The 13,177-nt window shown below is 42.6% G+C and overlaps 1 long non-coding RNA gene across 2 annotated transcripts in view; it reads right to left on the bottom strand.

Moving 5' to 3' along the window:
* The window catches only part of LOC113622553 (uncharacterized), a 177,406-nt gene extending 171,847 nt beyond the window's left edge, over positions 1-5,559 (bottom strand). For both annotated transcript variants that reach the window (XR_003433567.1, XR_003433568.1), the window contains exons 1-2: positions 5,511-5,559; positions 775-827 (exon numbers count right to left, since the gene is read on the bottom strand). This is a non-coding gene — a long non-coding RNA (uncharacterized LOC113622553). The remainder of the gene's footprint in view (positions 1-774; positions 828-5,510) is intronic.
* Positions 5,560-13,177: the final 7,618 nt, after the last annotated feature.

A 13,177-nucleotide genomic window follows, 5' to 3' on the forward strand; every position in this document is an offset into this window, starting at 1 on the left:
GAGAGGCCCGCGTACCGCAAAAAAAACAAAAAAACAATTTGAGTCTTAAAAGGAAACAGGCTAATTCACAGCAATGGATGAATGATGGAGACTAAAATAAAGACACTTCCAAAAGGCTCTCCTGAAGTTGGCCCTTCACCAGCCCCGTCCTGATACGCTCCCAGCGCATGCAGCACATCCTTGTCAAGCCCTGCTCTGTATCAGGCACGACCTGGGCACCAGAGTCTCTCAGACGTGCAGTCTCCCTTCCCCACCACAGGCACTCGGGCAGCCAGGGCCCTCTGTGTCAGAAGTGGGGAGATGTCTGCTCCATCGGAAGCCAGGGTGCTCCCCTGGGTGTGACCAGGCCTTTTCTTATTTGGAAGACATGTTAGGGCACCTCTAAAGGCCAGACTGGACCACAGAATGACAGGGAAGAAGGATGCTGTGTCCAAGGACATGAGCTGTCCGGAGAGGCAGCTCTGCCAGGCTGTGCCCAGGGGTTTGTGTGCAGACTTCCTGGACACCTGCATCACCGTGGGACCGCAAGCCACAGTAGTAAGTGGCACTGTCTTCAGGCCTCACTGAGGAGATCACCAAGTGGAAGGTTTTGTGGGTCAGGCTGTGCTGCACGGAAAATCTACCCCGAGCAAGATCCGCATCGTGGGATTTAATGTTATTCCTGTGCAGGACAAACTAGAAGGAACGATCTGGTCTTATTTGGTACCAGTATAAGTCTGGATCTAAGTATGTGGTTTGGAAAATGCATTGTAGTGTCACCTCACTGCCACTCACCAGTATCTGCTCCTGGGAAATCTGGGTCACTTGGTTACACAGCACGTCCTTGTCTGTGAAGAGAAAAAAATAATAAAACAGTAAAGTCTTACACTCCGCAGGCACTGGGTCCAGCACAGGCCCATCCGGAGGGAACCCAATGGGCAGAGGCAGGGGAAAGACACAGAGATGAAAATTAAAGGCAGAAAATAACTGGAAAATCCAGTGTGACTGAGAAAGAGCCCAAGCCTTGGAAAGTAAGAAAAAGGGAAACGGGTGATAGAACGAGCAGGACATAACAATGAGTGTACTTAACAGAAAAACAAAAGGCTGAAGCCCACAAGAAGAATCATCTTCTTTTCATATCAGGGAGGAGGATATAGAATAAAACTGGGCTCCTTAAATCTCTGAGACCGTCTCAGTGCTTCTGAAGGGAAGGAGATGGGAGGGAAGTGAGGGGAGCAGGGCAGCCCTGACGGTCACGTGACTGAATTAGCTGTAATTCTCTGGGGCGCATGCTTCCAACCCAGGAAAAGTTGTTGTTATTGTTTTTGTGGTCCTCAATCCATCCTGTACTAATCTTTTTGTAAAACACAATGAAAATGAATTAGTTTTTAAAAAAGAAAGAGAGACTGTAAGTCCAATGATCACATACTTCGATATCAAATTGCCCTAAAAGTGGCCTATCCTCCATTTCCGCATCCTCTGGTCACAGACCGGGTACCAGTCCAGGATCGCACTTTGAGTAGCACTGTCACACAGCACTAGCACAGCTGCACACACCTGGAGTACTCTATACATGAGATAAATGAATGAGGACCTTAACCTAGTCTTACATATTTGTGTAAAAAGAAAAAGGAGAGGGTTGGATGAGGTCATTTCTAAAATCTGCCCTAGCCCTGAATTCTAGAACTCTTTTATTTTTGTTGTTGTTGTTGTTATGTTTTTTGGGTTTTTTTAATATAATTTTTAAATGTTGCACTCCACTGACAGTTACTACAAAATATTGAACTCTTCTATTTCTCATGCTTGAGGGAGTGCTGTGGTCCTGAGAACGCTCACTGCACTTCCCACAGCTTGATTTCCATCTCTCCCTCTGCAGCATACACTTGGCTCCAGTTGGAAACTTCTCCCCCCCGGAAGCAGACCTTCCCAGTGGGTGAACTGCCGTGAGTGGGTTACAGGCTCGCTGAGACAGTGCTCACAGTGGACACTGGGACCTGGGGTGGCTGGAGCCCCGGAGGCCAGCCCCTCCCGGCTACATCTCAATACAAATATTGTCTTCTGGGTAAGCCAAGACATGACAACTACTGGGAAGCACTGCCCTAAAAAATAGAAGGCCAAGTGGCTCCCCCAAACCTAGGAGTGTTTCTAGGAGTACTTCCGGAGTTCCTTTGTTTCCCTGGTCCCTCACCTCCAATTCATCAGGAAGGCCTGTCAGTTGCACCATGAAGTGTGTCTCCAGTGCATCCACTTCTCTCCACCGCCACTCCCACCACCTCCCACCAACACCACCATCTCGTCAGGACCACGGCAATAACGCCCCTTGTCAGGTCCCCTTGCTTCTGCTCTTGCCCCTGGACCATCTCCTCTGCAGGTCTTTATAAAATGTAAATCTCATGATGCCAGCAGGGCCTCCCTTCCTGGACCTGTGACCCACTGCACATGGTGGGATCTCTGCCCTCTGTCCAATCTCCCTGCACGTCCTCTCCTGCCTCTGTCACTCCCCTTCAGCAGCTGTGGCCTTCCTCTGCTCCTCTACCTGCCTCCCTCTTCTAGGTCCCTGAAACTCTGCTTCCAGGTTTTCACAAATCTCAGCTCAAAGAGGCTTTCCCTGGCAAGTAAATTAGTCACTCACCTGGGCACCCAGAGTCACCCTCGATTTCACCTCTTATTTTCCCTCACATCACTATTTGTCATCATCAGGTTTCTACACGTTTATTATTTGTCTTTCCCTTCTCACCCCATATACACATACATATACACCATCATGTAAGCTGCATGAAGGCAGGGCCTTGCTTATCTGTTCACTGATCCGTCCCAGCCCCTAGGACTGTGTCTGCCACGTAATTGACAACCAACAAATATTTGTGAACAAAGAATATAACTTTGTCCACTTAAAAACTCACCAATGGCATGGATAAGTTTGCCAAATTTGTTTTAAATTTTTTTTATCAAAGTATAGTTGATTTACAGTGTTGTGTTAGTTTCTGGTGTGCAACATAGTGATTCAGTTTTATATATATATATATTCTTTTTCATATTCTTTTCCATTATGCATTATTACAGTGTACTGAATATCGTTCCCTGTGCTATATACAGTATTACCTTGTTGTTTATCTATTTTATATATAGTGGTTTGTATCTGCTAATCCCAACTCCTAATTTATCCCTCCCCCAACCCCTTTCCCCTTTGGTAACCATAAATTTGTTTTTTATGTCTGTGAATCTGTTTCTCTTTCATAAATAAGTTTACTTTTGTCATTTTTTAGATTCCACATTTAAGTGATATCACATGATATTTGTCTTTTTCTGACTTACTTCACTTAGTATGATAATCTCTAGGTCTATCAATGTTGCTGCAAATGGCATTATTTCATTCTTTTTTATGATTGAGTAGTATTCCATTTTATATATATATATATATATATATATATATATACATATATATATACACACACACACACACATATATATCACATCTTCTTTATCCATTTTCTGTTGATGGACATTAAGGTTGCTTCCATGTCTTGCCTATTGTAAATAGTAAGGTTGCCAGATTCAGTGAATAAAAACACAGGACACCCAGTTAAGTTTCCATTTCAAATGAAAAACAAAAAAACTTTTAAGTAATAATTGGGACTTGCCATATTTAGGATATATTTACTCTAAAAAGGTATTCGTTGTTTATCCGAAATTCAAATTTCACTGGAAATTTTGCATTTTATCTGGTAGCCCTTGTCGTGAAGATTAGCAAAAGTGCACACCAGGAAGTCTGCAGCCCGTGTGAGCATCCCCAGGCCCTCGGCTGTGAAAGAGGCAGGGTCAGCAACGGGGCTGCTCTCTCTGATCAGCTGCTGCCAGGCCTGCACTGCCCCCTGCAGGCAGGTGTCCCCTCTCAAAGGCACCAGCCCCTCTGCTGGGGAGAAGGCCACTTCAGAACTTCCCACTCTCAGATATTTCACGGGCTCTAGCAGCCCCCAGTCAGTCTCTGGGAGTCTGTCCTTGTTCTAAAGGTGTTGCCAGGCATGATATTCATGAGAGCTGAGTGTTGCCTTCCTGATCTAGGCAGTATAACAGTTAACAAATTAAACTGCTGCTCCTCTTCTGATGGCCCAACCTCAGTTACATCTGCCCATACCCGAGAACAGAGGAAAGGGCTTCAAAACCCTCACTCAGAGGGACAAGCCCTCTCCCCAATCCTTCACATGGAGATCTCCTTGCGTGGCACATCATGAAACTCCCAACCATGATGTCCTTCCAACACTCCTTGAAAGGCATCCCTTCAGGAAGGGCACTTCTCAGAACAGCAGTGCAGTGTCATGGTTAAGGAGTGGGGTTCCGGATCCAGACTGCTTGGGTTCCTATCAGCTCCAGCATGTACTTGCTGTGTGACCCCAAACACGACCTAACCCCTCCAAGCCTCACTTTCTCCATCTGTAAAATGAAGATGATAATAATAATACCTTTTTCACAGGACTGTTGGATAATTAAATGAAATAACACATGCAATACACCCAGCAAATGATCTAAGAACGCTAGGCATTGCTGTTGCTATTGTCATTTATATGAAATAGACTGATGAATAAATTTCCTAAGAACTTGAGTCTCATCAAAGACGTTCAGAAATAAGATGCTGAGTAAATCTAAAATATAAAGTTGTGAAATCTGGCAAAAAAAAAAACCCAAACCATGTTGTACCAATCGATGGCAAAAAAAAAGTGACTCACATCTTTCATTTGCTGTCATTGCTGTAAGTGTGTCATAGAGCTCTGCACTCTTCCGAGACCTGAGCCAGCTGTGCTCATCCCAAACCCCTAAGAGCACTAGGAACATGGGAAATGAGCCTGCTAGCCCACTGTCCTATGTCTTCCAAAGGTTTCAACAGGCTTGTTCATGGGAGACCACAATGTACAAGAGAGTGACCGCCAAAGTTTAGGGCTAAGAGAGACTCAAGATTTAATGACCTATTACAGATGTATTGTCCTTGAACTTCCCTACCCCATCTCCCTTAAACCTATTGATGTCTGCATCTCAGCAGTTTCCGCAGTCAGTGAGCGCCCTGGGCTGACTTTCATTAGCCCAAAACCACCACTCAACAGAGGCTTTCAGAGGCTTCCGGGAAGATGGCGGAAGAGTAAGACGCGGAGATCACCTTCCTCCCCACAGATACACCAGAAATACATCTACACGTGGAACAACTCCTACAGAACACCTACTGAACGCTAGCAGAAGACCTCAGACCTCCCAAAAGGCAAAAAAAACCCCACATACATGGGTAGGGCAAAAGAAAAAATAATAAACAGAGACAAAAGGATAGGGACGGGGCCTGCACCAGTGGGAGGGAGCCGTGAAGGAGGAAACGTTTCCACACACTAGGAAGCCCCTTCGCGGGCGGAGACTGCGGGTGGCGGAGGGGGAAAGCTTCGGAGCCACGGAGGAGAGCACAGCACAGCACAGCACAGCACAGCAACAGGGGTGCGGAGGGAAAAGCGGAGAGATTCCCGCACAGGGGGTCAGGGCCGACCGGCACTCACCAGGCCGAGAGGTTTGTCTGCTCACCCGCCTGGGCGGGCGGGGCTGGGAGCTGAGGCTCGGGCTTCGGTCGGAGCGCCGGGAGAGGACTGGGGTTGGCGGGGTGAACACAGCCTGCAGGGGGTTAGTGCGCCACGGCTAGCCGGGAGGGAGTCCGGGGAAAAGTCTGGACCTGCCGAAGAGGCAAGAGACTTTTTCTTCTCTCTTTGTTTCCTGGTGCGCGAGGAGAGGGGATTACGAGCGCTGCTTAAAGGAGCTCCAGAGACGGGCGCGAGCCGCGGCTAAAAGCGCAGACCCCAGAGACGGGCAGGAGACGCTAAGGCTGCTGCTGCCGCCACCAAGAAGCCTGTGTGCGAGCACAGGTCACTATCCACACCTCCCCTCCTGGGAGCCTGTGCAGCCCGCCACTGCCAGGATCCCGGGATCCAGGGACAACTCCCCCGGAAGAACGCACGGCGCGCCTCAGGCTGGTGCAACGTCACGGCGGCCTCTGCCGCCACATGCTCGCCCCGCCCTCCGTGCCCCTCCCTCCCGCCGGCCTGAGTGAGCCGGAGCCCTCGAATCAGCGGCTCCTTTAACCCCGTCTTGTCTGAGCGAAGAACAGACGCCCTCCAACGACCTACACGCAGAGGCGGGGCCAAATCCAAAGCTGAGCCCCTGGGAGCTGTGAGAACACAGAAGAGAAAGGGAAATGTCTCCCAGAAGCCTCAGAAGCAGCGGATTAAAGCTCCACAATCAACTTGATGTACCCTGCATCTGTGGAATACATGAATAGACAACGAATCGTCCCACATTAAGGAGGTGGACTTTGAGAGCAAGATTTATGATTTTTTTCCCCTTTTCCTCTTTTTATGAGTGTGTATGTGTATGCTTCTGTGTGAGATTTTGTCTGTATAGCTTTGCTTCCACCATTTGTCCTAGGGTTCTATCTCTCTGTTATTTTCTTTTTAATTTTTTTCTTAATAATTATTTTTTATTGTAATAATTTTATTTTACTTTATCTTCTTTTTTCTTTCTTTCTTTCTTTCTTTCCTTCCTTCCTTCCTTCCTTCCTTCCTTCCTTCCCTCACTTAGACAACAAATCATCCCAAATTGAGGAGATGGACTTTGAGAGCAAGATTTATGATTTTTTCCCCTTTTCCTCTTTTTGTGAGTATGTATGTGTATGCTTCTGTGTGAGATTTTGTCTGTATAGCTTAGCTTCCACCATTTGTCCTAGGGTTCTATCCGTCCTTTTTTTTTTCTTTTTTTTTCTCTTAATAATTATTTTTTTATTTTAATACCTTTATTATATTATATCTTACTTTATTTTATTTTATCTTCTTTCTTTCTTTTTTCCCTCCTTCCCTCCTTCCTTCCTTCCTTCCTCCCTCCCTCCCTCCCTCCTTTCTTTCTTTCTACTTATACTAATTCTTTCTTTCTACTTTTTCTCCCTTTTATTCTGAGCCGTGTGGATGAAAGGCTCTTGGTGCTACAGCCAGGAGTCAGTGCTGTGCCTCTGAGGTGGGAGAGCCAACTTCAGGACACTGGTCCACAAGAGACCTCCCAGCTCCACATAATATCAAATGGCAAAAATCTCCCAGAGATCTCCATCTCAACACTAGCACCCAGCTTCACTCAACGACCAGCAAGCTACAGTGCTGGACATCCTGTGCCAAACAACTAGCAGGACAGGAACACAATCCCACCCATTAGCAGAGAGGCTGCCTAAAATCATAATAAGTCCACAGTCACCCCAAAACACACCACCAGACATGGACCTGCCCACCAGAAAGACAAGATCCAGCCTCATCCCCCAGAACACAGGCACTAGTCCCCTCCACCCGGAAGCCTACACAATCCACTGAACCAACCTTAGCCACTGAGGACAGACACCAAAAACAATGGGAACTACGAACCTGAAGCCTGCAAAAAGGAGACCCCAAACACAGTAAGATAAGCAAACTGAGAATACAGAAAAACAGCAGATGAAGAAGCAAGATAAAACCCCACCACACCTAACAAATGAAGAGGAAATAGGCAGTCTACCTGAAAAAGAATTCAGAATAATGATAGCAAAGACGATCCAAAATCTTGAAAATAGAATAGACAAAATGCAAGAAACATTTAACAAGGACCTAGAAGAGCTAAAGATGAAGCAAACAATGATGAACAGCACAATAAATGAAATTTAAAATACTCTATTTGGGATCAATAGCAGAATAACTGAGGCAGAAGAATGGATAAGTGACCTGGAAGATAAAATATTGGAAATAACTACTGCAGAGCAGAATAAAGAAAAAAGAATGAAAAGAACTGAGGACAGTCTCAGAGACCTCTGGGACAACATTAAACGCACCAACATTCAAATAATAGGGGTTCCAGAAGAAGAAGAGAAAAAGAAAGGGACTGAGAAAATATTTGAAGAGATTATACTTGAAAACTTCCCTAATATGGGAAAGGAAATAGTTAATCAAGTCCAGGAAGCACAGAGAGTCCCATACAGGATAAATCCAAGGAGAAATGCACCAAGACACATATTAACCAAACTGTCAAAAATTAAATACAAAGAAAACATATTAAAAGCAGCAAGGGAAAAACAACAAATAACACACAAGGGAATCCCCATAAGGTTAAAAGCTGATCTTTCAGCAGAAACTCTGCAAGCCAGAAGGGACTGGCAGGACATATTTAAAGTGACAAAGGAGAAAATCCTGCAACCAAGATTACTCTACCCAGCAAGAATCTCATTCACATTTGATAGAGAAATTAAAACCTTTACAGACAAGCAAAAGCTGAGAGAGTTCAGCACCATCAAACCAGCTTTACAACAACTGCTAAAGGAACTTCTCTAGGCAAGAAACACAAGAGAAGAAAAAGACCTACAATAACAAACCCAAAACAATTAAGAAAATGGGAATAGGAACATACATATCGATAATTACTTTAAATGTAAATGGACTAAATGCTCCCACCAAAAGACACAGATTGGCTGAATGGATACAAAAACAAGACCCATATATTTGCTGTCTACAAGAGACCCACTTCAGACCTAGAGACACATACAGACTGAAAGTAAGGGGATGGAAAAAGATATTTCATGCAAATGGAAACCAAAAGAAAGTGGGAGTAGCAATTCTCATATCAGACAAAATAGACTTTAAAATAAAGACTATTAGAAGAGATAAGAAGGACACTACATAATGATCAAGGGATCGATCCAAGAAGAAGATATAACAATTGTAAATATTTATGCACCCAACATAGGAGCACCTTAACACATAAGGCAAATACTAACAGCCATAAAAGGGGAAATCGACAGTAACACATTCATACTAGGAGACTTTAACACCCCACTTTCACCAATGGACAGATCATGCAAGATGAAAATAAATAAGGAAACACAAACTTTAAATGATACATTAAACAAGATGGACTTAATTAATATTTATAGGACATTCCATCGAAAAACAACAGAATACACATTTTTCTCAAGTGCTCATGGAACATTCTCCAGGATAGATCATATCTTGGGTCACAAATCAAGCCTTGGTAAATTTAAGAAAATTGAAATTGTATCAAGTATCTTTTCTGACCACAATGCTATGAGACTAGATATCAATTATAGGAAAAGATCTGTAAAAAATACAAACACATGGAGGCTAAACAATACACTGCTTAATAACAAAGTGATCACTGAAGAAATCAAAGAGAAAATAAAAAAATACCTAGAAACAAATGACAATGGAGAAACGATGATGCAAAATCTATGGGGTGCAGCAAAAGCAATTCTAAGAGGGAAGTTTATAGCAATACATTCCCACCTTAAGAAACAGGAAACATGTCGAATAAACAACCTAACCTTGCACCTAAAGCAATTAGAGGAAGAAGAACAAAAAAATCCCAAAGTTAGCAGAAGGAAAGAAATCATAAAAATCAAATCAGAAATAAATGAAAAAGAAATGAAGGAAATGATAGCAAAGATCAATAAAACCAAAAGCTGGTTCTTTGAGAAGATAAACAAAATTGATAAACCATTAGCCAGACTCATCAAGAAAAAAAGGGAGAAGACTCAATAGATTTAGAAATGAAAAAGGAGAAGTAACTATTGACACTACAGAAATACAAAAGGTCATGAGAGATTACTACAAGGAACTCTATGCCAATAAAATGGACAACCTGGAAGAAATGGACAAATTCTTAGAAATGCACAACCTGCCAAGACTGAATCAGGAAGAAATAGAAAATATGAACAGACCAATCACAAGCACTGAAATTGACACTGTGATTAAAAATCTTCCAACAAACAAAAGCCCAGGACCAGATGGCTTCACAGGCGAATTCTATCAAACATTTACAGAAGAGCTAACACCTATCCTTCTCAAACTCTTCCAAGATACAGCAGAGGTAGGAACACTCCCAAACTCATTCTACGAGGCCACCATCACCCTGATACCAAAACTAGACAAGGATGTCACAAAGATAGAAAACTATAGTCCCATATCACTGATGAACATAGATGCAAAAATCCTCAATAAAATACTAGCAAACAGAATCCAACAGCACATTAAACGGATCATACATCATGATCAAGTGGGGTTTATTCCAGGAATGCAAGGATTCTTCAATATATGCAAATCAATCAACGTGATACACCATATCAATAAATTGAAGGAGAAAAACCATATGATCATCTCAATAGATGCAGAAAAAGCTTTCGACAAAATTCAACACCCATTTATGATAGAAACCCTGCAGAAAGTAGGCATAGAGGGAACTTTCCTCAACATAATAAAGGCCATATATGACAAACCCACAGCCAACATCATCCTCAATGGTGAAAAACTGAAAGCATTTCCACTAAGATCGGGAACAAGACAAGGTTGCCCACTCTCACCACTCTTATTCAACATAGTTTTGGAAGTTTTAGCCACAGCAATCAGAGAAGAAAAGGAAATAAAAGGAATCCAAATCAGAAAAGAAGAAGTAAAGCTGTCACTGTTTGCAGATGACATGATACTATACATAGAGAATCCTAAAGATGCTACCAGAAAACTACTAGAGCTAATCAATGAATTTGGTAAAGTAGCAGGATACAAAATTAATGCACAGAAATCTCTGGCATTCTTATACAGTAATGATGAAAAATCTGAAAGTGAAATCAAGAACACACTCCCATTTACCATTGCAACAAAAAGAATAAAATATCTAGGAATAAACTTACCTAAGGAGACAAAAGACCTGTATGCAGAAAATTATAAGATACTGATGAAAGAAATTAAAGATGATACAAATAGATGGAGAGATATACCATGTTCTTGGATTGGAAGAATCAACATTGTGAAAATGACTCTACTACCCAAAGCAATCTACAGATTCAATGCAATCCCTATCAAACTACCACTGGCATTTTTCACAGAACTAGAACAAAAAATTTCACAATTTGTATGGAAACACAAAAGACCCCGAATAGCCAAAGCAATCTTGAGAACAAAAAACGGAGCTGGAGGAATCAGGCTCCCTGACTTCAGACTATACTACAAAGCTACAGTAATCAAGACAGTATGGTACTGGCACAAAAACAGAAAGATAGATCAATGGAACAGGATAGAAAAGCCAGAGATAAACCCATGCACATATGGTCACCTTATCTTTGAAAAAGGAGGCAGGAATGTACAGTGGAGAAAGGACAGCCTCTTCAATAAGTGGTGCTGGGAAAGCTGGACAGGTACATGTAAAAGTATGAGATTAGATCACTCCCTAACACCATACACAAAAATAAGCTCAAAGTGGATTAAAGACCTAAATGTAAGGCCAGAAACTATCAAACTCTTAGAGGAAAACATAGGTAGAACACTCTATGACATAAATCACAGCAAGATCCTTTTTGAACCACCTCCTACAGAAATGGAAAGAAAATCAAAAATAAACAAATGGGACCTAATGAAACTTAAAAGCTTTTGCACAGCAAAGGAAACCATAAACAAGACCAAAAGACAACCCTCAGAATGGGAGAAAATATTTGCAAATGAAGCAACTGACAAAGGATTAATCTCCAAAATTTATAAGCAGCTCATGCAGCTCAGTAACAAAAAAACAACCCAATCCAAAAATGGGCAGAAGACCTAAATAGACATTTCTCCAAAGAAGATGTACAGACTGCCAACAAATACATGAAAGAATGCTTAACATCATTAATCATTAGAGAAATGCAAATCAAAACTACAATGAGATATCATCTCACACCAGTCAGAATGGCCATCATCAAAAAATCTAGAAACAATAAATGTTGGAGAGGGTGTGGAGAAAAGGGAACCCTCTTGCACTGTTGGTGGGAATGTAAATTGATACAGCCACTGTGGAGAACAGTATGGAGGTTCCTTTAAAACTACAAATAGAACTACCATATGACCCAGCAATCCCAGTACTGGGCATATACCCTGAGAAAACCATAATTCAAAAAGAGTCATGCACCAGAATGGTCACTGCAGCTCTGTTTACAATAGCCCAGAGATGGAAATAACCTAAGTGTCCATCATTGGATGAATGGATAAAGAAGATGTGGCACATATATACAATGGAATATTACACAGCCATAAAAAGAAACGAAATTGAACTGTTTGTAATGAGGTGGATAGACCTATAGACTGTCATACAGAGTGAATAAGTCAGAAAGAGAAAGACAAATACCATATGCTAACACATATATATGGAATTAAAAAAAAAGTGTCATGAAGAACCTAGGGGTAAGACATGAATAAAGACTCAGACCTACTAGAGAATGGAGTTGAGGATATGGGAAGGGGGAAGGGTAAGCTGTGACAAAGCGAGAGACAGGCATCGACATATATACACTACCAAACGTAAGGTAGATAGCTAGTGGGAAGCAGCTGCATAGCACAGGGAGGTCAGCTCGGTGCTTTGTGACCGCCTGGAGGGGTGGGATAGGGAGGGTGGGAGGGAGGGAGACGCAAGAGGGAAGAGATATGGGAACATATGTATATGTATAACTGATTCACTTTGTTATAATGCAGAAACTAACACACCATTTTAAAGCAATTATACTCCAATAAAGATGTTAAAAAATTTTTAAATAAATAAAAGTTTAAAATAAATAAACAGAGGCCTTCAGGCCTGGCGGGGTCCCAGGGATTTGGTAAACAAGCCACTCTTGTCCCAGGCTTGGACCTTGATCACTATTATCACTCAAAAAAAGGGACTTTTCTCCCAGTTTCTTCTGAGGCGGGCAGCTTTGTTTCTGACCTTACAGCGCCCTCTGCTGTTCTAATTAGCCCATCTCCATAAATGGGTCATACTAGAGGTTGGCAGAAAATAGGTCAGGGGAAGAAAATATTCTTTGTTCCGAACTTAAGTCAAAGTTGCTGCTTCTGTTCCCCGATCCCCTTTCAGCCCTGACACTGGCAGGTGCTGCTCTGTTGGCCCAAAGGCCCCATCCTCCCCAGTCACTCAGAGTACTGTCTTCGAGGACATGAGATAGCACCCAACAAGGGTTGATGGGCATTTCCTTGTCAAACAAAAGCCTACTGCAATAGTAAAGGACACAGGGAAATGTCTTTGGATGGATATAGACAAACATATCTCTTTTTTATGAAAGAATAGAAATGTGATTAAAAGGAAAAGCTTAGAAATATCTGAATGTGTGACAACGGGAGTGAGTGGTCTAGAGAAA

Source organism: Aethalodelphis obliquidens, unplaced genomic scaffold (assembly GCF_003676395.1).
Source record: "Aethalodelphis obliquidens isolate GAN/ISIS:26980383/991018 unplaced genomic scaffold, ASM367639v1 scaffold10, whole genome shotgun sequence".
Lineage (NCBI taxonomy): Eukaryota > Metazoa > Chordata > Mammalia > Artiodactyla > Delphinidae > Aethalodelphis > Aethalodelphis obliquidens.